Genomic DNA, 25,486 nt, shown 5'->3' on the forward strand with positions numbered 1-25,486 from the left:
TGTTTCATTTACTTCTGGGGTATTTTTGGTTTTCTTTTATTTTTACTTTCCAGCCTTCTATCTCATGCTGGAGGGGCTGAAGTTTGTTTTGTTTTGTCTATCTTCCATTCACTAACTCAAGTTCTAATCCCAAATTTTCTAACGAGTGATTGTATGTTTTAATCCTGGAATTTCTATGTGAATCTCTCATAGTTTCCAGTTTTTTGCTAAATGGTCCATTTGTCATCTGGCTCACCTGTCGGCAGAATGTTATTGTGCACAGTGTTAAGACTATCCTATGATTCAAATACTAATGTCCCCTGTGACCCCTTGAAATGCTTATTCTAAAAATCTCCAGGGATGTTGTCTAAACACTGCTCCCCATTTATTCTCCAATTTGTCAATAAAATCGGATCAGCCAGAGGAAGGAGAGAGAGGGAGAGGAAGAGAGGATTTGGCCACAAGGAAAGGGTCCAGGAGCCATCATGAGAACACATCTGGAGCAAAGAGAGCCAGATCAATATTAAAATGCAAGTATCTTGGGGATTTTTGGCTGGGAGGTAGCCAGATTAGTTTAGAAGATTGGGATAATATGTGCTCAATTATTGTGCCATAAAGCTTGATGAAATAAATTTTATAGTCTCTGTCTCATTTATTTGGGAGCTCACTGGGATAAAGAAAAAAAAGTGCACTAACACTCAGCAACCATTTAACTGACATGGCCTTGAGGTCCCTACCTGTCAAGTGTCTAACTCCGGATCTCTAGTGGGTGACATAACTGCCTTGCCATCTTTACTCTTGATGGCCATCTTACACATCTCCTGTCTGGCTAACTGTTGGTCTTGTGTGTGAAAGCTGTACTTCATGCAAGCTTCTGGACAACATCACCTTCCTCCAGACAGGGTTCCATTTTGTTTTGACATGCATTTAAGACTAGGGCAATTCACTTCATTCCATCTGATTCAAAACTTCCAAGTGGGGGCTGGGGAGATGGCTCAGTGGGTAAGAGCACCGGATTGCTCTTCCGAAGGTCTGGAGTTCAAATCCCAGCAACCACATGGTGGCTCACAACCTTCTGTAACGAGATCTGACTCCCTCTTCTGGTGTGTCTGAAGACAGCTACAGTGTACTTACATATAATAAATAAATAAATAAATCTTAAAAAAAAAAAGCTTTTAAGTGTACCTTACTCTGAATGTAAAAGTTCTCCCCCACCACCACACACACACACCCTCAGACCTCAGATGGTTTCTAACAAAAACTGGATTGTTTGCAGGGTCCCTCCTTCTCTGGAGTCTTCAGTCTGTTAGCCCTAGGTTTGTGTGTCTGCTACAGCTCTCTTCAATGTCTTAATTTTACCTTTCAGTTCCATCCTTCAGTCAGAGCTTTCAATTGACAGTGGCCTTTGAAAGGCACCTGGAATTTCTCTCTCCTTACAGCAGACAAGCTTCTCAGAAGTACAAACACATGTTGGCAATTTCAACACCTCAGACATCAGTACAACCAGGTACCTACCTGCCTTCCTATCTTTGGCAGAAGGTTGGTCTGCTCAACCCAGAAGAAGCAGAAGTCCAAAAGGAAACTGGTTTTTATGACAATTCTTGCCAGCAAGTAAGTAACAGGGAGTATCTTAACAGATTTTTCTCATTGGACCTGCTATGTGGAACATTATTAGACTTCTTTGTAGTCCAAAGGCAAAATTTTCTGTATCTTAATATTTTGTTTTTTTCTTCTGGACTATAGATGGAACTCAGGGTTCTCACACATGCTAGGCCAGTGTTTCTACCACTAAGACATGTCCCCAGTCTATTTGTTTTAGTGTGGTGGGATTGCATTTCTTAAATTCTCTTTTTAAGTATCAGATTTTAAAGAAACACCAGGCCAGACAGTGGTAGTGTGCACCTTTAATTTGAGCACTCAGGAGGCAGAGGCAGGCAGATCTCTGTAAATTTGAGACTATCCTGGTCTACAAAGTATGTTTCAGGACAGCCAAGGCTACACAGAGAAACCCTGTCTTGAAAAACAAAAGAGGAAAGAAAGAACTATCAATACTAGAGCAGTGCCATGGTTCAGGAGCACTTGCTACAAATGACTAATACCTGACTCCATACCATTGGCCTTTACCCTACATACAGGCGGCTCATTCACACCAAACTCCAAACAGGAGGGGGGAGGGGGAGGAGGAAGGGAAGGGAGGGAGAGGGAGAGGAGGAGGAGGGAGGGAGAGGAGGAGAAGGAGAGAGAGAGGGTGACACTGACCAATATTGATGAGTTATTTCTGATTAACTATGATGGCTATTCTTGGTTGTCAAATTAACTACATCTGGAATTAACTAAAACCCAAATGACTGGGCACACCTGTGAGGGACTTTTTTTTTCTTAGTTGAATCATTTCAAGTGGAAGACCCACTTCTAATCCAGATCTTTGAGTGGGAAAATAAACCTTTAATCTTCATTTTCTAAGATGGGAAGATCTGGTCCACATCTTCTGCCAGTAGCCTGTATAAACAACTCTTAAGAAGCAAGCTTCTCTTTTTGCTTTCACTACCAAGTCCATTCCCTCGCTGGCCTACTTATTCAGGATTCTGGGGTATGTATACACTAAAGAAGAGCTGAGGTATCTGGCCTCATGGCCTGACCAATTATTGGATTGTTGGACCTTCTGGTTTTTAGGTAGGCACTGTTGGATCAGCTGGACCACACTTTATAAGCCATTCTAATGAACCCTCCCCCCGGGGATGGGGGTGGTGTCACTCTATGGGCACTTTTCCTCTAGAGAACCCTAATTAACTAAGCTTAAAAACTAAAGTATTTTGCTATCATTTTTCATCCTTTGTTCGTAACTAAACTAGTTTCATAAAATAAGCTAAACAACCAATCCTTTCTAAGTTTCCAGGTGGCATGCACGCACGCGCGCACACACACACACCACAAACAGAAGTTCTGGGGGGAAAAAGGAGCTTAAAGTTGTTTTGTTTGCTTGTTTGGTTGTCGTTTGATGCTAGAAACTAGACTCAAGCCTTGCATGTGCTAAGTGTGCCCTAGGAGAGAAGCTATTTTATCAATTTCTTTCCTTGACCTGGTTAAGCTTTTAGATTCTAAAGGAGACTGACTACTACCTAACACAAAGTTAGAGGTCAATAAACCATTTATTTCCTTCCTCTAAAAAGTTACCTTAAAAATAGGGTAGGGGTGTTTGCAGAAGTGGCTGGACAGCTAAGAGCACACTGGCTGTTCTTGTGAGTTCAGTTCCTAGCACCCACCCGGCAGCTTACAACCATCTGTAACTCCAGTTCCAGGGAACCCAGGGTCCTCTCCTGGCTTCCACAGGCACCATATATGCATGTGGTACACAAACATAAAAGTAAGCCAAACATTCATAATACATACATAAAAATAAATACATCTTTTGGGGCTGAGACAATGGCTCATTAATTAAAAACACCTTTTGCTCCTCCAGAGGACCCAGGTTCAGTTCCTAATACCCACGTGGTGGTTTAAAATCATTCAAAACTACAGTTGCAGGAGATCAGACAACCTGTTCTAAACTCTGAGGGCATCAGGCTATATCCATAAAGACAAAACACATACAAATAAAATGAATAAATCTAAAAAAGAAAAACTCTTGTCTGTTTTTACCTTATGCATATGTTTGCCTGCCATGTATGTACATGCACTACTTGTGTGCCTGGTACACGTGAGGGCCAGAGAGGGTTTTGGATCTTTTGGAACTGGAGTTACAGATGGACTTGAGCTAACATGTGGGTGCTGGGAAATGAACTCAGGTTCTCTGCAAGAACAGCCAGTGCTCTTAACTGCTGAGCCATTTCTCTAGCCCCTAAAAGATATTATTTTTAAAGCAAGGTATGATGGCATATACTTATAATTCCAATACTTAAGAAGCAAGCAGAAAGATCATGGGTTCGAAGTAAGCATGAGTTATGTAGTAAGACCCTATCACAATTAAAACAAAACACAACACCTGACATCCACTTCACCAAGCTCAGTTAGAGCATTTTCCCAGCATGAGCAAGTACCTGGGTTCCACCTCCAGTACCACCATTATTTTCAAAAGTTTTTTTGTTTTGTTTTAAATCAGCCATAAAAATTTGTTTTCTGAGCTGGGCGGTGGTGGCGCATGCCTTTAATCCCAGCACTCAGGAGGCAGAGGCAGGCGAATTTCTGAGTTCGAGGCCAGCCCGGTCTACCGAGTGAGTTTCAGGACAGCCAGGGCTACACAGAGAAGCCCTGTCTCGGAAATAAATAAATAAATAAATAAATAAATGTTTTCTGATTCTGAGATAAGGGGTTGCTTTTTCATGATCTCAAACGTTGTAATTCTGGAGATTAGGGATCTAGAAAGAAATCAGTGGAACTGAAAATGAGATGTGGGCTGGAGAGATGGCTCAGCAGTCAAGGGCACTCACTGACTGCTCTTCCAGAGGTCCTGAGTTCAATTCCCAGCAACCACATGGTGGCTCCCAACAATCTGTAATGGGATCTGATGCCCTCTTCTGGTGTGTCTGAAGACAGCTGCAGTGTGCTCATATACATGAAATAAATAAATAAATAAATCTTTAAAATATAAACAAACAAACAAACCTAGGAAGTCAAGGCACCCAAGGAGGACCTGAAACATTTGCTACTACCAATCCCTCCAAGTGTGTGCAGAGTGTCAACACCATGTTAGACATTCTATTCTTACCCTTCACAACCCTTTAAAATGAAGCAGGAAACCAAGCTATACACAGACACAAAGATATATACATGTACACACATACATCTGAGCATACACACAGTTGACTATGAATTTTCAGGCATCTTATCCACTGTTAAAAGTTCCCAACCACCACTACCACATCACAGAAATTGAGCATAAAGGGAGGTTTATAAGTATTTTTTAATCCCTGACTGAATTCTCTTTGTGAAACACAGAGAGTGAAACTTACTAATGTTGCAGAATACATCCTAATAGTCTTAACAAAGACTACAATGTCTATTCCATATCGAAGAGTAAATTTATATTTCAGCATTTGTGGATGTTTTCAGGGTAAAGAAACTTCCTATCCCACCTTACAATTATACCAATCAATTACTACAGCCATGTTCATGGCAGGGTTAAAATAATGCCACTCTGTAGACTTGAAGCGCTTCTGTGACATTACAAGTAATGCACACGTACGTAGGTAAATACAACCAGAGGTGACTGAGAACCAGACGTGACGACGGATCTCTGTGCCCTGTGGGAAGCTTGTGCACGCTGCACAGAGTACGTTAGTAAGTACCTCCTCCAGCTGAGTTAGCAAAGGCACCCAGAAATTAAGCTAAAGTCACCTCACAAGTGACATATCTAGGAATACAAACCAGAAATGACTTTCAAGAGCATACTTGAGAGTAGTTGTCAGAAACTAGTATCAACTATTTAAAAAAAGATAGAAGGATAAGGTGATTCCATAGCTATTCTTCATACCATAAATGACTATGCTAGAAGATGTTATCTAAAATACTTAACCTTGACTGTCATCTTGACAAGATCTAGAATCACCTGGGAGATAGACTCCTCGGCTACCAGTCCAGTGTTTTCAGGGAAGTTTAACTGAAGAAGACTGACAACTGACGATGTGTGTGTGTGTCCCCCGTCAGTCCTCATGGGGAGGTCTTACAGGCTGGTGTCCTGGACTGAAGGAAGAGGGGAAGCCAGCTGAGCAGCAGCAGTCTGCCCAACTGAGGATACAATGTAACCGACCAGCAGCCTCAAGTTCCCATTGCTATGATGGACTAATAATAACCCCTTCGCTCCTTAAATTGCTTATGTCACAGCAACAAGAAAGGTAACCAGCCTACTATCTTCCGCTGCCCCCCTCCACCCATCCTTTTGCTCCACAGTATACTCTATTTTACAAAGGAATGGTATGAGTGGATGTGGTTTCTATCCAGTTCTATGGGATAAGGCTAAATGACAACCACCAATAGCTGGTATAGTGGCCCACACCTTAAATCCCAGCACTTGGGAGGCAGAGGCAGAGAGACCTCTGTGAGTTCGAGGCCAGCCTCGTCTACACAGGACAGCCAAAGCAACATAGTGAGACCCATCTTGAAAAACAAACAAAAGACAAACAAAAGAAAGCCACCACACTAGCTGCCATTTTCGTGGAAACTTTACATCTCACAACCACCATGCGTTCTCATCCTACGTTCTCATCCTCATTCTCTCTCCCTCTCTCATCCTCATTCTCTCTCCCTCTCTCCTTTTCTCTTCACCCCAGGCTGGCTTCACACATATGGCAATCCTTTGGCTTTACCCTTCCAAGTTTTTGGCAGCTCAGGGATGAGCCACCACATGTGGACTTATATTTTCAAAAGAGCATTTCAGTAGTGCATGGTGGTACATGCCTGTAATTCTGCACTTGGTAGGCTGCGGATATATCAGCTAGGAGTTTATGGTCAGCCTAGATATACAAGATCCTATCACACAGAAACACAGAAAACAGATTTTACTCAAAAACAGATGAAATAGTATTCTAGATTATTACTTTCCTAGAAGAATAAATGATTTTAATATTTTAGCTATGTACAGCTGCTTTTATAAGGTAGAGTCATAGGACTGCTATGATGACCAATCCTGTCAATCTAATTGGATGTGGAATCAACTAAAAGACACACCACCTTGGGGTGGTCTGGGAGAGCATTTTTAGGAAGAATTAACTGAGGGGAGGAGACCCCCTTCCAGAGTATGCCAGGCCTAAAGATCCCGGGGGGCATCAGGTGTTGGTTGCTCGCCTGCCTTCCCTGCTGGCTGGCTGAGCACTCGTGTCTGCTGCTGCTATCTCTCACTGATATCAGACTTTAGCTTCTCTGAGTTGTATAACAGGATGAAAACTGGCAGTGCCTCAGGAAGCTTCCAGATCTTAAGGACCAGATTGGGACACTTCTGAGACATCCATCTTTGAAACGCTAGAGTTTCCAGGTTCTCGGCCTCTCTAGAGTACGTATGGCCACTGTTGAATTGCCTAGCCTCTGTTGGTTGTAGGCAATCTAATAAACCCTCTTTTATATATCAATCACACATCTATCAGGTCTGCTCCTGGAGAGAACACTCTCCCACTGTCTTTCCAGGAAGCCCAACTTTTAAGATACTGCTTTCTCCTTCCACCCACACAATTCAAAACGTCACCCCAACCTATCACTCTGATTGTGAACATGATTTTAAAAGCACACAGTCATCAAAATTTACTGCCTAGCATATTTTAAACATGTACAGACTAATTTATAAAGAAAAAATACTTAGTATATATGCTAAAAAAAAAGAAAAGAAAAAGAAAATGGGGGGGTGAGGCAGTATGAGAGTGGTACACACCTGTATCTCAGCACTCGGGAGGCAGAGGCAGGCGGATCCCTCTGATTTGGGGGCCAACCTGGTCTACAAAATGAGTTCCAGGACAGCAAGGGCTATACAGAGAAACCCTGTCTCGAGAGAGATTAAAAAAAAAAATAAGTAAAAAGAGAAAGAAAAACCCCCATGAGGCTTAGGGGCAGGTCTCAGTCTTTCCCAGGCATCCTCATTACCCCAGGGTCTCAGCTTCTCCTGCTGCACCATCAGCAGTCACTGAAAAATCATCACATTTGCTCATCTTCCTTACACGTGTGCAATGAGTACTTAGTAATTTTTCAAGTCCCGATTAATTTTTCTTTAACTTTTCTTTGGTTACTAGCAAGAAGACTACCATTTAAAGAACATTTGTCAACTAATATGCTTGACACATTTTCTTCTTTTGACAGTTATCTATGCTCAAAGGCACAGAACTAGTTTCTCCAAGACTGGGATTGGGTGACCACTTCTTTGTTTCTGGGTTTGCTCTACAGAGCTATGTAATTAATTAATTCCTTCCTTCCTCCCTCAGTGCTGGGGATGGAAAAGAAACCCTTCTGTAAGATAGGAAAGCACTATACCGTAACTCACTCACTGCCTGCAACGATAATTTTAGATAGTTTACATTAGCTAAACTGATGGCTGGAAACACAACAGGTAAGCAAGAGCTGATGTTTGTTGTTTGCTTAACACAATCACTGTGAGTCATCATGACCTTGATCATAAAGAACATCAAAGAGCAATGCTAATGCAAACCTAAAAACTAAACACAACGTCTTTCATGTTTTAGCTAAAAACCAAACACGTCAGAAATAAAAGCATCATCAATTTTAGTTTATGCACCAAAGCTCTGAGGTACAAGACCAGCGGTCCCTCTTCTCCCCCCATCTGACCTGTCGTGAACTTTCAGGGAACTATCTCCCAAAGACCCCTTCTGCCCATTTTCAGTCAGCACCTTCTCATGTTAGCCGCGGACAATCACTGACATGCTCTGGTTCCTGCAGACCTGCCCTTTCTGAAGCCGTCCTAGGTGTGAATGCTAGGGTCTTTACTTGGTATGTATTTGTGTCTGATTGGCTGCACAGTGATGGAATCGATCTCGGGGCAAGTACTTCACTGAGAGGCCCCACACCCCAGCTAGTATATTTCTAAGACTCAATTTGTTCTAGGATTACACTACATTACTGCTATTACTACTGCTGCTGAATGAATGGAGGAGACAGGCTCTTGTTATGAAGCCATGGCTAGACTAGAACTGGCTCTATAGACCAGGCTGGCCTAACACTCATGGAGATCCACCTGCTTCTGCCTCCTGTGTAGTGGGATTAAAGGCAGGCAATACCATACCATACCAGGTTCCATTACTTTTGATTATTGAGTAGTACTCTGAAGTACTCATTGCACACTTCTTTACACACTTACCAGCAACCGTATCTGGACCATCTCCACCCCTCCCATTCCTATTTTCTGACAGTGGCTGATCTAATAGATGTGAAGGGTGCTTCATTCACTGTACAGTCATTTCTCCAGTGTTAGTCCATGTCAACCGCCTGATGAAACATCTGTGGAAATCTCTTCTGTTTTAAAGTGGGATATTTTACTACTAACTTCTGATGGTTTGTTTTCTTTCCCAGGTGTGGGACATGTCTTTAATCCTAGCACTTGGGAGGAAGAGACAGATCATTTCTGTGAGTTCAAGGTCGGCCAGGGATGCATAATGAGATCTTATTATTTTGCCCAGGCTGGTTTTTGACTCCAGGGCTCAAGTGATCTTCCTGCTTTTCTACAAATTTCAATTACTTACATGTCTCTCCTGAAAATCACAATCGTAAACTAAAAAAGTAAAACCCAGCCAAATAAACAAAAGATAACATGCTTATCCCAAAACATCAGCTGTTTGAGTCTCTCTACCAGGTAAAACTTTGAGGCTGACAATACTCTATTCCTGTGAACTTCTGTATTAAAGAACAACAACAAAAAAAAAGAACCCTGATACACAGTAGGAAAAATGGGTCAAGTGAGGGAAATTGCTTTCCTACCAGGACGTGAGACTGAATAGAAGTGGCTGAATTAGACAGAAGAAAGGAAGCATCACCATTCATACTTGGCTTTTGTATATCAAAGGCTCAGCTTCCTTTGCACTTAGCCCATTAACTAAAGCATTCCGGCTTCAAGGTGACACAGATTCTTCCCCCTCCCCCTTCACAGAAATGCCCCCCCCCATAACATATTAAATCTAGAATCCTAAACAGACTTAAAAATTTCAGAAATTTTTAAATTTTCAAATAATGCTCTAAGAAAAACCTACTGCTGTGGCATAATAAAAATACCCCACAAGCTCTCTCACTAGGGACAGGTACACTACTGCCTGAGCCATCTGGATGCCACAGTCAGGAATCTGGGGAAGGAACGCTTACACTAGGTTTTTCACACATGAATACTGTTTCTTCTATACACATCAAAGTAAAGTTTTTCCATTTAAAGCCCCAAATGACACTGATTGGGGCTGTCAGCTTCCACACTCATTAGAGACACATGTACCACTGGTTAAGAAATCTTTTATGAATAGACCAGATACTTCAGATCAAATATGCAGTACTAAAGATCCCCTAGATCTTAAACTTGCTAAAAATCACTGTCTAAATGAGAAAATGTAAGAGAGCTGTTTGGGTGGAGAGAACTGAAGACAGGTAGGCCCGGCCTTGTCTCTCATCTATGTAGAGAATAAACAAGGCTCGCGTAGTGATTTGCCTTGGCACTGACAGCACTCCTGAGGTAGTGCTACTGTGACATTCAGAATCCTTTCACTGGTGGCTTAGCAGACCGTATACTGCTCCTGCATCCAGGCTTTCTTTACTCCATCTCTGATGTACAGAACTTCAAGATAGCGAAAGGGAAAGAAGAGTGGGAACAGTAAGCTTTGCAAGAGGACCCAGGGAGAATTCTGGGTACATCTGAATTCAGAGGATATCTGAAGGTTGAATTCTGAAACTGTTAAGACTAATTTAAAGCCGGGTGTGGTGGCGCATGCCTTTAATCCCAGCACTCAGGAAGCAGAGAAAGGTGGATTTCTGAGTTCGAGGCCAGCCTGGTCTACAAAGTGAGTTCCAGGACAGCCAGAGCTATACAGAGAAACCCTGGGGGGGGGGGGGGGGGACTAATTTAAGATTCACTTAAAAAAAATCATGTTAGAAAATTAGGATTTACCAAATCCTAATTCTGCCATACATCCAAGCTTAAAGAGATACATGCAGGTTATTGAAAGAACTCTATCTGGGGACTAGAAGGGCAGCTCAGTGGGAAGGCCCTTGCTTATTAGCATGCATGAGACTGGGCTCTCAGAAACAGGATCAATGAACAACTACCTTGTGAAATTTCTTTTCTTTTCTTTTTTTTTTTTTTTTGTGAAATTTCTGATAAGACTAGTTAATCAATAAAAAGTGATTTCAGGAAATGAATTTGATACCATCCTTTAAAAACCCTGTGACTAAGTGAACAAGCTTACATGTATGCAATCAGCTTGGCCAGACAGACACCTTCCTTGAACTGTGCTCATATTTTCAATGGGCTCATATCTAAAGAGAGCTATCCAGTGTGTAGATACAACTTCCTATTTTTTACTCAAACCAAAAGTTTTAATGTCTGTGAGAAGTATCATGTGCTGTTCTTTCTCGATTTTACTAGGGACATTCACTGGCAGTGCCAGGGAAAAGGAAGAAGCCATTCCTCCAGGTACCCACACAAAAAAGGAATGCAAGGATCTCACAGTAGGTGGACTCACTGCCCTTCTACCTTCCTCCCAACTAGGCGGAGTTGAAAACTCAGTCATTATCTTAAAGCAAAAGTATCAATTTTCAACTTCCCTCTTTCCCTCATTATCATTTGTGGAAACAGCATCACTGAAGAAATAGATGACTCAGAATTGAAAATATTTATTTATTCTCTATACAGAGAAACTTCTCTAGTAGCCAACTATAGCACTCATCCCTGAAAGTATAGTTTTAAAGGTTTATTTTTATTAATGTAGCTGTGTGAGCATATGACATGTGTACAGGTGGCTGTGGAAACCAGAAGAGGGCATCAGATCTCCTGAAGCTGAAGTTCCTTTGAGTGCTGGAAACAGAATTCTGTTCCTCTGCAAGAACACCCAATACTCTTAACTGTTGAGCCATCTTTCTATACGCTGGAAATTTTTATCTTAATATTTATGAAACACCATAACTACTATAGGGATTACAAAGATGAACAGGTAACTCCTACTAACAAGTAATTAAAGTCTAATAAGGAAATGATCACTGTAATGAAGAGTTTTGCACTAATGTACAACCAGTTAAGTACAAGACATTAACTGCAATGATGGTTAAGGTTCTCCTCACTTGTCTGTGGAAGAAGAAAAACAATTTTGACCTGTTTTAAAGTTTTCTCATGTAGAATGTAATCCTAGCATTTAGGTTGTTGAGGCAAAACAATGTTGAGTTCAAGGCTAACTTGAATTACACAGTTAAGACCTTGTCTCAAAAAAACCCACAACAAATAGAAAGTTCCCCCATTCTATTCTAAAGGAGTAAACAAGGAAAAAGTATATTCTGGGTTTGTTTTTTTCCTTTGTTAAACAAGATGCATTGCTCTTGAAGTTGATGAAGTTATGTTTGCCTAACCTATAAAATGTTGTCACCTAAAACACAACAACAACAAAGCTACTAAGGTAGCTATGTTGTAATATTCATGTGATAACTCAACTTTGCTTCTGTGCAGCTTGGAAAAACATATTTCTTGGGGTGCTATGTAAGTTGTCAGTTTCTTAGCGTAGGATATTCATAGAACTTGATTTCGTTGAGAGTAGTCCCCACAATTAACAGCACATCCCACTCTCATGGGTTAGCTGCATGACTGGGTTTTGCTGTAATGCAAAATTTTACCCCTGAACAAAACCTCACACAATAAGCTCTCTTGCTCCAAACATATCTACCAAGGATGCACTGTATTGAGCAGGACATTTCAACATAGCTTCTTGGGGACTTAATTTTAAGCCCCCTGGGCACACCCTACACAAAGTAGCTAGCCAAGAGCCTTATCTCTTAGAATTCCTTCCTTCTGACAACCCACACCATCCCTGTGCATTCTGTCCTTCAAAATCTTAACATCTCTCAGTTCCACCCCATTTTCCTGCCACCCAGGCCACCTGTCTCACACAGCCAGTCACACTGCCCACAATTTGAACACTACATCTGGTCAAGAAATGGTCCTCATCCATCACTGCTCATGTCAAGCGCATCAACAAGCATCAACAGTGTCCAAGCAGGTAAACAATTATGGTTCTACCCAATATTGTCCCTACTAAGCCTCACTACCAACACAAAACTAACACAAAACCCACTAGTAATACAAAAGCTAGCTCTCGGTGCTCACATAGGTTATTAGGCACAATGAGTCCCTCTCTGTCTCGGCTGAGGTGTTCCTCCACACTTGGTTTGCTCATTGTCTCCTTGCAGAGTTAGCACTTTCTTCCAAGGAAGTTCCATCTTTCAGGATCAAGACTTTTCTGGACCAATTGTGTATTTCCACAACATATCCCATCAAACCATTTTCTCTTCTGAGAGATGGGCATATCCTCAGCATTTCCCAAAGGCAGTTAGTTCTTCTGAACTACAAGTTAGTCTGGAGGGAAACTTCTTAGTGGTCACGGAAGACTGGGAAGCATGTTTTGAAACTCACCCTTACAAAGACGATAGGGTAAATACACGACTACATAAGTATGCAACATCATAGATTTTTGCCAAATTCCTGTACGAATGTGGCTTCCTCTAAACCTTTCTTGATTACTGTCTGTTTACACAGCAGGTAACATCAGCAGGTCAACTCTAGGAAGTATATAAGTCCCTTCTTTCACTGTGGCTGTGTACACAGAAAACAGCAGCAGGGAACAAAAAGGCCTAGCATTGGAGGACCTGAGGCACAGATGACTAATAGCTGACAAATCAATCTATACCAGCCAAGGTTCCTCATCTCTATACATGACCAGAAGAGCCACACTTACTAGCTAATACAAGGAAAGACTTGGAAAACATGCTGTCAATACTAGCAGGAGGATGGGTGGAGCACCATGCACTGGAAGTGAGATTAAGAGTCTACTTGAAAAGCTACATTATTTCTATATGTGAGGGCTTTGAGGTACATAAACGTGAAATCTGGGATCTCCTATCAACTATAGGATAGTATGGAAATTACTTCTTTGTTTTCCTACTTGCTCACCTGTGAAATGGGAGCAATAAAAAAGGCAACTCCTTTAAAGGAGTATTGTAACTAGTAAGTATTATATAGTCTGACATGGAGCCACAGTGAATGTTTGTTAGTTACGGACTTTTTAAGGCTTTGCTTAACTGGAGATCTGAGTGACAGAACACTGTCCATCATTCCTACCTCGCAGCTGTCCTAAGCAATTCAGTGGCACCAGGGCTCACAGAACCACCACTTTCTTTCCTCAAGGTGTTTTCTGACAGAAGCTTTGCTCCAAATATCAGCCCACAGCCTCTCATTCATAACAAGTTTACCAGGCCTGTTCCTTGCACTCTTCCTCTTTCTCAGTATTTCATATTTTATGTGGATTATAAGGAAACAGGAATACTACTGCACCCCTCTCCCACAGCTTCTGAACAACTCTGTTGTTGATCTCTTGCCTTAGCAAGAAGGTAAAGAAGGAAATCCACAGGGCCTGAGCTACCAGCTCCGAATTGCAAATCTAGCTTAATTCCTGCTTGCTAATTTAACTTGGATTCTCTTGCTTTTGCTCAAAGAGTAATTAAAAAGAAATTACCTTTGGAAAGAAAAAGTACACAACATCTTTGCCAGGCTCAAGCCAAGCAAGTGAGTTTTGATGTGAAAGATTTTCGTCTTGCTCATCTGAAAACACACACAGAAGGAGGCATACATCCCTAAGAACCACTGTGCCATGAATGCGCTTTGGTGTCAGTCTTGTCAAAAGACTGTGCATGATGGCAAAGGCCTTCACCAGGGATACTTTTCTGGCTACTGAGAATAACCTGACTTGATGCTGTGATACTGTAGGTCCACAGCTCAAGCTTTCTGAGGAAGAAAGCACCAATATATTAAGAATATTGTCAGGCTGGAGAGATGGCTCAGCGGTTAAAAGCACTGACTGCTCTTCCAAAGGTCCTGAGTTCAAATCCCAGCAACCACATGGTGGCTCACAACCATCCATAATGAGATCTAACACCCTCTTCTGGTGTGTCTGAAGACAGCTACAGTGTACTTACATATAATAAAAAAATTGATCTTTGGGCCAGAACGAGTGGGGCCGGAGAGAGGAGGAAAAAAAAAAAGAATATTGTCTGCCAGAGGTCTAAAGAAGGAAGATTGAAGGCTCCTGGGGGATCATTTATTATACGAAAGAAAGAAAGAAAGAAAGAAAGAAAGAAAGAAAGAAAGAAAGAAAGAAAGAAAGAAAGCGGCTACCAGCTTCAATGACAGAGAACTGACAATTTAAAAAACTGCTGTGGCAGAAAGGTGGATTATGAAGAAGCAAATGGAAAGACCAACTCAGCCTGCTCTCTAGGGAAGCATCTCCCAAAGGGCTCCTCAGCCTGTGACTATACATGGCCAGGTGAGCTCATGTGTTTATAACAGCAAAGATGTGTTGCAACAAATAGGCCAAGGGAGGGGTGTGTGTGATGGTGACAACTCCATATTCGAATTCCTAGAAAAAGCATTGGTCTGTAAGAGACACACACTCCAGAAGCCACATTCTTATCCACACTTAATCCCAACTATATCAGCCACAGAATTCACAGGAGTAGGAAGGCTGCTTTCACAGGACTGATCCTGCAGTGGTGTGCAGCTGTGGAAGGCGGGCTCAGGAGAGTGTGTACACTGTCTGCACTGCCTCAGGGATGTTTCATGGCTGGGTGCCCAGACTGTCTAGCTCTGCACACAACTCTATAGTGTTTTGAGGGCTACACAGGAGGAATGCATTCTTAAATTAACAAACAGCTCTCCATCCCCGAAAAGCCTCTTCATCCTTTGAAAGCGTGTGAGGCCGCCAAGAAGTCACTTTTAGTGCAACTCCAAAAATGGCCCAAAGTGTATGGAGTTGCAAAGCACTCTGAACATGCAAAACCTTGTTATATAGAAGTGGAGGATGAAAATAAACCAAACATGCTCTGGACAGAGGTTATCACTTATCTGTTTCACATCACTTACATGCATTCTCTGTTAGGGTTACACAATCATTTCTACCAAGTAATCTTCATTATTTGTGATTATATTTCTGAAGAATTGTGTATAGCCTGAAAATGTATCAACGGGAACACATTTATGGTTAAAGTCTATTTCTAAAAGGTTTATTCTTTTGTAAGAAACACTCTCCTCAAAACAGCACAAGTATTTAAGAGCAAATCTGTAAAAATTTAATTTGCATTCATCAAACTGTCTTAAAGAAAGTAAATCTGTAAATCTACCCCTAGATGTTAACTAGTTCACAAATGACGCTCCACTCTCTTCACTCAAAGCTGTGTCTTCAAATGCAGTGATAAAGATGCTAGTATCTGTAAGTCTCCTTCATTTGAAGCCATTTACCCTGACAGAGGACTTCATCTCTCGCTCACTTCCATTCTCTCACCTGCACAAAGTCTGAACGAGGAGAGGTAAAGCTTATCTGATTACCTCCAAGCAATTTCAGTCAAAGGAATCCAAACCCAACCACACAAAAACTGCCACCTGGCTTTTCTGGGCTCATTTGGAACCCTCCTGTCCTGCCTGATGGGGCTCTGTCTCCTGCTCCCCCAGAGCATACCTCTCTGGGTCCCAAGAACTTCTGTAATCTTGCCTCATCTTTTTCATACTTTCTCCAAACAAAATCTTTGCTACATTCAACCCTAAAATCACCAATTTTCTTTCTTGTAAAATTTTCTCAGGGGCCAGAGAAATGGCTCACTGGTTAAGAGTACTACCAGCTGCTCTTCCAGAGGACCTGGGTTCAATTCCCAGCACCCACACGGCAGTTCACAGCTATCTGTAAATCCAGTTCCAGGACATCCAACACCGTGGACATGCAGGCAAACCATCAAAGCACAGAAAATAAAAATAAAATTTAGAAACTCCAATCTACTATCACCTTTGCACAGTAAGTCTTGAGTAAGTCGTAGTCATCACACAGTCTCACACACCAACACAGACACACACCTTCCCTTCACAGGTTTAATTCATACTGGAGAAGGTGGCAGTCTACAAAATAGCTCTTCATTTTAGGTTGTAATGGAGCTATTTATGATGCCAAAGACACTTAACACACTCAAACCAAACCACACAAGAAAGTAATGCTACTAATCATGTCGACCCCATCAACCCCTCCCCCCCCCACACACACACACACCCGTCAATGTCAACTTGGATCCAGCAAGAGTAAGTTCACAGGCAGGACCTCCTTTTCCCTAGCTGGTGGCTATGAAGATACAGACACTGGATTCTTAGCCAGTATTGCAGAAATTTTATCTTCCCTATAAAGCTCCCTTCAATCAGTAAAAAGTTGCCTCTCACCCCAGTCCTGACTTCCTCCCTCCCAGGCTTAGTTCTGAGTGATAGTATTTGGAAGAACACACAATTACTTCAGTAAGGTCACTGCTTAACAAAAGGTGGCAGGAATGAGGAATTGTCCTTTAAAGTTTCAAATAATCTCCAAGTGCCTTGGCAACTTTTTAGCCAAGGATGTCGAATGAAACAATGCACCTTACTCCAGCACTCAACTCCTTATTCCAAAATGCCAAGTCAATTAAACATAAATATAAACCTATTAGAAAATAACCCTTCTTATTAACCGTATATCTGCTCCTTATGACAACACAAAACAAAGAGGAAGACCAGCATTTACTAGAGTCCCTATAACCACCAAAACATTTAAACACCAGAATCAAAAGTGGAATTAAAATTAACCCTTTGCCAATCTCAGGGTCTAAACTGACAGCTTACTAGCACATGGGAGGTCACTGTCAGATTGTTTTGGACAAGAAGCATGAGTTTAAATTCATAGTTTTAAAATCAGATCCATATAATTAAATCATATGTGTAGGATGCACAATTTAACTATTACTTTCTGAACTACTAAATTCTGATTACTCAAAATATAAAATAAAAATAGACTCTAAGAATCTTATGAAAACACAAGTACTAAGATAATTCGATAGGGGGAAAAAGTCTTTTCAGTATTGGTAAACAAAGTCCCAACTATTCAGACTCCCCCCATGAATAAAATCAATTTCGTCAATATAACAGAACCCTGTATTTTAGACACCTCATTTCCTCAATAAAAGCATCTTAATGAGTGCCACACTGAAATGTCCAAAGCAAGGCTCACCTCTTCTGTTCTGGGGGAAAAAATGTAATTTTCTTCAAGGTGCCCTCTGCCAGCCAAGTTCAACTAGCTTGGGCTGTCTTATCTAACTCAGCATTTCATTTCCTAGGGAAAGAAGTCTGCAATCCAGGAATATAATTGTCAGCACCCCATATACAGTTCAAACTGTCCTCTGAAGCCACTCAGGTCACATTTTTAGGGTCTGAACTAATTCACATAGTTATTCCAGTCCAAAGACAGGAAATTGCATAAAATAACTGCATATACAGTCAGGTGCCATTCAGAGATGTGGTGATGAATAGACTATCTATACTGGCACAAGGTGGTTAATGTGCACACCAGACACTCAGAAAACAACCACTACCATCAGAACCTGGGCAGTACAATGGAGCAAACGAGCCAGGAGACTCCGACGTGCAACTCCTTCAAGATGCCCAAGTTAGCCATCAACGGAGCACCATTTTTGAGTTTTGAACCTATGTTTCACTCCCAGAAGCCAATGGGCAGACCACTCAAATGGAAGTTTCATCTGGCGAAGGCAAAGGTTGGACAGAACTCAACTAATTACACACGGAAGCACCAGCACTGTCAGAAGTCTCAGAACGCCATAGGTGCAGCCGAGCCCCGCCGGCTCCTCCTCCTCCCCGGCTCCCTCACAGCATCCCAGCACCATCCTTCATCAAGATTCCTCCAGCGACGCGCAGCGCGCGCGCCAACCGTCTCCTCGCCCGGCCAACGCACAGGGAGATGGGGGTGGGGGACAGCTTCAGGTCCACATCTGCAGGTTTTAACTGCTTCGGAAGCATTCGCTACATCTCACCTACTTGGCGAAGCCGCGGACCAAGCTACCCTAAAAAAGCAGAGACGGCGTCGGGGCGCTCGGGTTTCCTTATCTGTTAACCGGGTCGAGGTAGCTGCATTGGCGGCGGTGGCGGTGCGTCTTCCTAGCACGCAAGCACTCCGCAGTCGGTTTGCAACACCGTTACAAATAAATCCACCTCATTTCACAACTGTAGGGGGCCCTCGGGGTCGCCCATGGCTCACCAAACAACGCCACACTGCGGATCGGTGTATGCCACCCTTTGGAAACGCACGGTCTGCAGGGGACCATGCAAGGGGAGCGGGTATCATCCACCACTGCATTAGTTTTATGAGAGCGAGCGAGCGAGCGCGGGGATTGGGGGGACGGCTAAGCGTCCGACCCCTGGGTCCCCATCCAGATGCCGCACGCCCGGCCAGGAGCTCGCAGTCCGTGCCTCTCCTCCGCCCGTCAACCCCGGCCGGCGCCGCACGCGGGTAGCTCGGGGCCGCCGCGCTCCGGCTCGGCCGAACAAAGGGCCCGAAGAACTCCGGGCGCAGCGGCGGTGGCGCTCTCACCTGGGCTCCGTCCCCGGCGGCCGCTCCGCGGGGCTCCGGCGGCGCGGGCCTGGCGGTGGAGAGGTCGCTCTCGGCCGCCCGGGGCCCTCGGGGGCGCTCCGGCGGCGGGGGCCCGCTCAGTGCCGGCGCCGCAGGATCGAGTCCGGGCGCGGGCGGCGGGTGGGCGGCGGCACGTCCCGGCAGGTCCAGGTCCAGTGCCCGCGACGCCGCGACGCGCCCTGCTCCTCAGTCTCGGCGGGCCGCGGCTCGGACGCAGCCCGGGTCTGAGGCGGGGACGGCGACGGGCGGCTGGGCGCGGGGCCGCTCCGCTCCCTCCGCCTCAGGCTCCGGCTCGAGCGGGCCCGCGGCGGCGGCAGCGGGAGCGCGACGGCGCGAGGACCGCCTGTCACGGGGGCGGCCGGGGTGACCCGGCGGCTCTCAGGGCTGCACGGCGACGCGGACGGCGACGGCGGCTGCGGCTCCCGGGGCCGTCGCGCTGAGGTGCGGAGCTGCCACCGCGGCCATCTTGTTGCTCTAACTGACAAGAACCCCCCCTCCCCCCGCTCCAGCCAGACGCGGCGCTCGCGCCCCCGGCCCCGCCCCGCGTGGGCCTCCAACAGGAAGTCGTACCGGCCCCCGGCACGTGACTCCCACCGCATCTGCATACCGGAGGGCGGGATGGCCAATCAGCGCCCTGATCCTGAGCTCCGCCTCCAGGCAGTGCTCCCGATCCCATTGGTTCGTCACGAAAAGACCACGCCTCCTCCTTCTCCCTTAATACCCGCCCGCGCTGTGGTCGTCCAGACCGCGCGTGGAGCGCGCGGGGGTGCGAGCTGCGCGTTCTTCACGCGACTCGGACGCGCGCCTTTCCTCGGAGCTGGAGCTCCTTCCCGGTCAATGCGGAGAGCCGTGCGGAATTCTCCCGTGGCCGCTTGCCTTCACGCTTTTGGGCACTGTGACTCCGCGTTAGCTTGCGCACCAAAGGGCCGCAGACTCAGTTCTGCGTAGCCGCCTCCGTTCTCCGGTTCTGCGCCCTGCCGTGTCCCGGGTTTGCGCGGCGTTTTCGCCCGGCGGCGCTGGCCCTCTGCGCAGCGGCGCCCTGAACCTGGCGCACGCACTGGCGCGCCTCCGGCCCGTGCCGTGCACACGCCCTGTACCTCCCTACGGTGCACACTCGTACGTGCGCGGGACGCGGCCTAGAAGCTCGCTGCGCGCTCCTGGCGGCATCCTCTTGGCCCCCCCCCCCCCCCTTCGCTCAGAGGCTCCCCGGGGATTGCTCAGCCGCGAGCCAAACAATCCGGGCTGCAAAGCAGCCCCCTGGGGAGGCCTGCTTTCCCCGCAGCTACCCCACCCCACAGCGAACGCAACCTGCCCACCCCAAGCCCTGGGCTGAGACTACACACCCCGCATTTTCTTCCTGGCTCTGGGAAGCCCGCGGTGGTCCTCCATTCCTTGGCTCCTCCTTGGTATACATATACATAATAATCTGGTGGGTAAGGTCCGAAGCACAGTGCGCTCCGTAGAGTCCCTTTCAAGTTTCTGTTAAAGCCACAGGAAGATTTTGAAAGCTCATATTTTTCTCCATAGAGGGTGATGGAAGGAGCCTAATTTCTCTACACCACCACCACCCCCGACTCTGATGTTCTGGTAGATCCGCGATGCCTCTGAAAGTTGTCAGTGCTGTAAGAGGCCATTCCCTGTCTATGTGTTCCCGTCTGGAAGAAGAGACAACGCTCTAGTACCTTCGAGATGCAGTTTTGCTGCTGCCAGTGTCATGTTTTGAAATGTTTGTGGAGAAAAGGGACACAACAGACTTCCTGCTCTCGTTTCCCTTCAGGGTCCCGTGAGCTCTGCACACTCCTTTCTTCTTTCTGTTATATTTTAAGCCTTCTGATCGTCAGATTTACTTACTCTCCGAAGTCGGCTTCAAACGTCTGTTGTGTATTTTTCATCCTGCAAACCCATATCCCCTAGAAAGATCTGATGGCAGATGTGGCTCTCACGGAGACTCCTGCCTTTTCTATTCAGCATTTTATTGACTCCAGTTTAATTCTTGACTGCTGAGAACCTGTATCTTTTGTGTGTCTCAAAAGTCCAGATATTATCACATGATCCAGGAAGGAGCACAAATAGCATCCCACAGATACACAGCGTGCACTAGGTAGATTGCTAAATCCATGAGGAGCCCAGAGTCTGGGTGCAACAACACTGTACAACTTCAGTTATTGGAATATTGAACCAAAGTGACATCATATTTAGCATTTGTCCTTGCCATTCATTGACTTTGTGACCACGACCTCTCCTCTCTTCCTGCTTTCTTTGTTATCATCCCCTCCCCTCTAGCTTAGCCTGGCACAATAAGATCTCTTCCTACCTTAGATATCCTAACACCACTAGAAAAGGTTGGCTGTATCTTTTGGAGTGAAAATTAAACTCATAGTTTGGAATATGGACTTGTGGTGGTAGAAAGAATATTTAAGGAAGAGGGGTTGTACCTCAGAGGTAGAGTGTTGGCTGAGCATGTTCAAAGCCCTGGGGTCATTCCCTGGTGCTGGTGTATCTGAGCAAACACACACACACACATGAAAAATTTAAAAGCCTGGCATAGTAGCACATACCAGTAATTTCAGTGCTGAGAAGGCAGAAACAGATTCCACAGGCTCCTTATCCAGTCGGCCTCATTTAATTGGCAAGTACCAGGCCAGTGAGAGATCCTGACCCAAAAACAAGGTGACTGGTAGTTGCGATGCACACCTTTAATCTCAGCACTCCGGACAACGAGGCATCTGAATTCAAGGTGAGCCTAGTTTTACATAGAGTTCCAGGCCAGCCAGGGCTACAAGGTAAGACAAGAAAACAAAAATCAAGGCAGAGGATGTCTGAGGTTTGTTCTCTGACCTATGCACACATGTATATGCACACACGATATACAAAAAAAACCGGTGTGATTACCTTCCATGAAGGTGTTCAGGAAGGTAGCCTGTCTCCTAGAGACCTTCCCAGAGGACCTATAGCCTGAGTCTTGAGGGAGGTCACAGAAGCAATAACAGAAGCTCATGGAAGGACACTGAAGAGAGAAGCAACAGCAAACAGCAGGGAGACAAGGGTACCCGGAGCACTGTGTTTATCAGGGTCTGCCACAGCTCAGGAATAGGTGACAGGCGGGCAGGGGCAATCGCAGGCAGCAGCTCACGCTGGTGAAGACAGCAGAGCTTTGGATTGCTGTGAACTTCCCTAGAAAACGTGTATGGCAGGTAACCTGGATAGGAAGGCCCACATAGTAGGTGGGGATAGTACTGAGTAGGAGCCCAGCAAAGTTATTCGGACAAGAACTGAGCAAATGCAGAATGGTGGTCCTTGGAAGTCAGACAGAGCAGGGCAGTGGTGGCGCATGCCTTTAATCCCAGCACTTGGGAGGCAGAGGCAGGTGGATTTCTGAGTTCAAGGCCAGCCTGGTCTACAGAGTGAGTTCCAGGATAGCCAGGGCTACACAGAGAAACCCTGTCTCAGAAAAAAAAAAAAAAAAGTCAGAGAGGACACACTTGAAGATGAGGCTTACTTAGACTCTGGTGTGCTTAAGGAGAGGACTTGTGATGGGTAACAGAGCTGAGGTTGCATATGATCTAGTCTTAGTAGGTGGTGGGTAACTGAAGCCTTGGGTATGTTCAGGTCTGCGCTCAAAGACTCAGGGTGAGCCACAATGTAAAATGACTGGCAAGTCACATGAGGAGGTCATCCACAGGGTCTTCAGCACTTCGCAAAGCCCATTCATCTGAGCCCCGTGAGGACAGGCAAGTGGCTTAGGGGTGCTGCCATCTCTTTGATTCAATTCTGCCAAATTGGTGATCTGGTGTACCCAGGAGAGAGATAAGGAGTTTCAGGTTTCAGGCTTTCTTTTAGAGGGAGGAGAGAGATTTGCTGGCAGGCTGGTAGGCTTCCATGGGCTTCTTTGCAGCTTCGGTACTCAAGGTAAAGCCAGTGGTAAGCCAGGAATGGGCCTTTATGTCACAGCTGGGAACTCCCAGTTTCGCTATCTGAACTCACTCCAGGCCAGCTTCTCTGATCTTAATACTCACACTGAGCCAATATTTGCAAGGACTCACACAGACCAAAACCAAATAGACACCTCAAGCTGGGCTGTCTGCCGGCGTCTGCATCGGGCAGGGTGCATATCGGACAGGGTGCAGTGAATATAGAAACAATGTTGCCTCTTTGTTCTCCATTTCTTCCTTGGCCCTTTTCCGTTGCCCCCTCCCCCTTTCACTGTCTCAGTCTTATACTGTAGCTTAGGCTGCACCAGAGCTCACTGCATAGCTCAAACTCATGGCAATCTTTTTGCCTCGCCCTTTTGAGTGCTGAGGTTATGGGCGGGTGCTGCTTTGCCATGCGGGGTTTGTTGTTGTTGCTTCTTCGCTTCCTTTGCCCTCCTTTGCTTTGGCAGTGGGAAAATAAAGTTACATACAAATATGTAACTCAAGCTGGCTTTGAACCCTCCTGCCTCAGCCTCTGAGTGCTGCTGGGATTACAGATGAATGCTTCCCTGTCCATGCACACTGTCAGATTTGTAAATAAGGTCACCTTCTTCATGACTTTTCTGACCCGGTGTCACAACTTCTCGCTTCAGTGGGTGGCTCTTGCCAGGATCCCGATTGCTGGGATGAAACACCATGACCAAAAGCAAGTTGGGGAGGAACGAGTTGATGTGCCTCATGCATCCACATCAGCTCTGGTTCTTCTGTGCCACCTCCCTCAGCCTCTAGGGTCCCTGTCCCTCCAATAAGACTTCAGCATCGGGGCTGGAGCGATGGCTCAGCGGTTAAGAGCACTGACTGCTCTTCCGAAGGTCCCGAGTTCAAATCCCAGCAACCACATGGTGGCTCACAACCATCCGCAGTGAGATCTGGTGCCCTCTGTGTATAGCCACAGTGTACTTACATATAATAATAAAGATTTTTTTTTTAATTCAGCATCAAAATTTAGGGTGAAGTTTCTAAAAAGGTAAAACAAACACGAGACAAATGGGTTATCTCCTAGGTTAGAAGTTAATAGAGTAGAGAGCTAGGCAGAAGCAGAGCGTGTTGAGTCAGAAGGCTGGGCTGGAGGGACAGCTCAAAAACACTTGCGTAGCATGTCTGAGCCCTTCGGGTTCCATCCCTAGCATCTCAGAAACAAAAAGGAGAGAGCCAAGAGGCTAGGAGTTAGAACACAGCCGCTGGACGTTTGGGGCAGGAAGGTGACCTGATTATAGCTGTCCTAGGCAATGGCTTCCTAGGCTGTACCATGGTAGAAGATCAGGCTGTTCAAACAATCATTCATTCATTCATTCATTCATCATCATTCATTCGCCCTATGAATTTACTCCCTCCTGTTCCATCTGAGCCCCGTGACTGCTTGTCTCCCTCCCTCGGGCTTCGACCGCCCTCTTCTGACTGTCATTCCATCCCAGCGCTGGCACAGTGCCTGGCACGCAGTAGGTATTTAATAACTACCTGTTGAAAAAAGAGCAAAGGGAAGATCGAGTGGGACAACAGACATGATAACAGAAATGGAGACATTTCAGAGAGATGGAGACTCCGCTACTCGTGAGGCTGGACCCTCAAGGCCCTTGTTACTCCAGGTGATGGGCTCATGTGAACAACGGTCCGGGGAGTGGCGCTGGATGGGCTTGGTGGGAAATGCTTGATTTCTCAGATGGTGCCTTCCTTCCAAACCCTTGAGGCCCGGCCTTCAAGGTCCATCCCTTCTTGCCCTTTGCAGCTGCTGCTTCAGTGTCACGTGTATGATTACATATGCTGTGTAAATGCTTCTGTAGCGTGTTTCCATTCAGAAGTGCCATGCCATTTCCTCGCTGCGTCTCTTCCCTTTCATCATGCTCCTATAAAAGACAAGGCTAGAGCGCATCCCATCAATCAGTTTTGTTTCCCAGAGCAGGCCAGAGATTTACTCAATTTTTTTTTTATTTTTATGTGTGTGTTTTGTCTGTGTGTATGTGTGTGCCTTACATGTTTGCTTGGTTCCCTCAGAAGCCAGAAGAGGATGTCAGAACTGGAGTTACAGGAGGTTGTGATCTGCTGTATGGGTGCTGGGAACTGGACCCATGTCCTTTGCAAGAGCAACAATTGCTCCATCTCGTCAGCCCCCTCCTAAAGCATTTTAAAAGGTGTCAGCAGACTAGCTTAGCAGGTAGAGGCACTTACTACCAGGCTTGGCAACCTGAATAAGTCCCATGTTGGAGAGAGCCAAGTGTCCTAAGTTATTCCCTGACCTCTATTTGAATTTTGTGCACACGCACGCGCGCGCGCACACACACACACACATTAGTAAATGTAATGTAAAACGTTTAAGGGCCAGCAAAATGGCTCGATCGATAAAGACACTTATCTCTAAGCCTGAAGACCTGCATTCAGTCCTCGGGTCCC

At 45.4% G+C, this 25,486-nt stretch overlaps 1 protein-coding gene across 4 annotated transcripts in view; it reads right to left on the reverse strand.

Moving 5' to 3' along the window:
* Tnrc6c (trinucleotide repeat containing adaptor 6C) overlaps positions 1 to 20,201 on the reverse strand; it is a 105,968-nt gene extending 85,767 nt beyond the window's left edge. For 3 of the 4 annotated variants that reach the window (XM_029484060.2, XM_029484059.2, XM_085829394.1), the window contains exon 1: positions 19,089 to 19,612. The gene's annotated coding sequence lies outside the window, so the exon portion shown is untranslated. Of the gene's footprint in view, positions 1 to 19,088; positions 19,613 to 19,734 lie in introns of those variants that run through there. The other variant, XM_029484058.2, reaches the window with a different exon arrangement.
* Positions 20,202 to 25,486: the final 5,285 nt, after the last annotated feature.

Source organism: Mus caroli, unplaced genomic scaffold (genome assembly GCF_978045245.1).
Source record: "Mus caroli unplaced genomic scaffold, Mus_caroli_1 scaffold_13, whole genome shotgun sequence".
Lineage (NCBI taxonomy): Eukaryota > Metazoa > Chordata > Mammalia > Rodentia > Muridae > Mus > Mus caroli.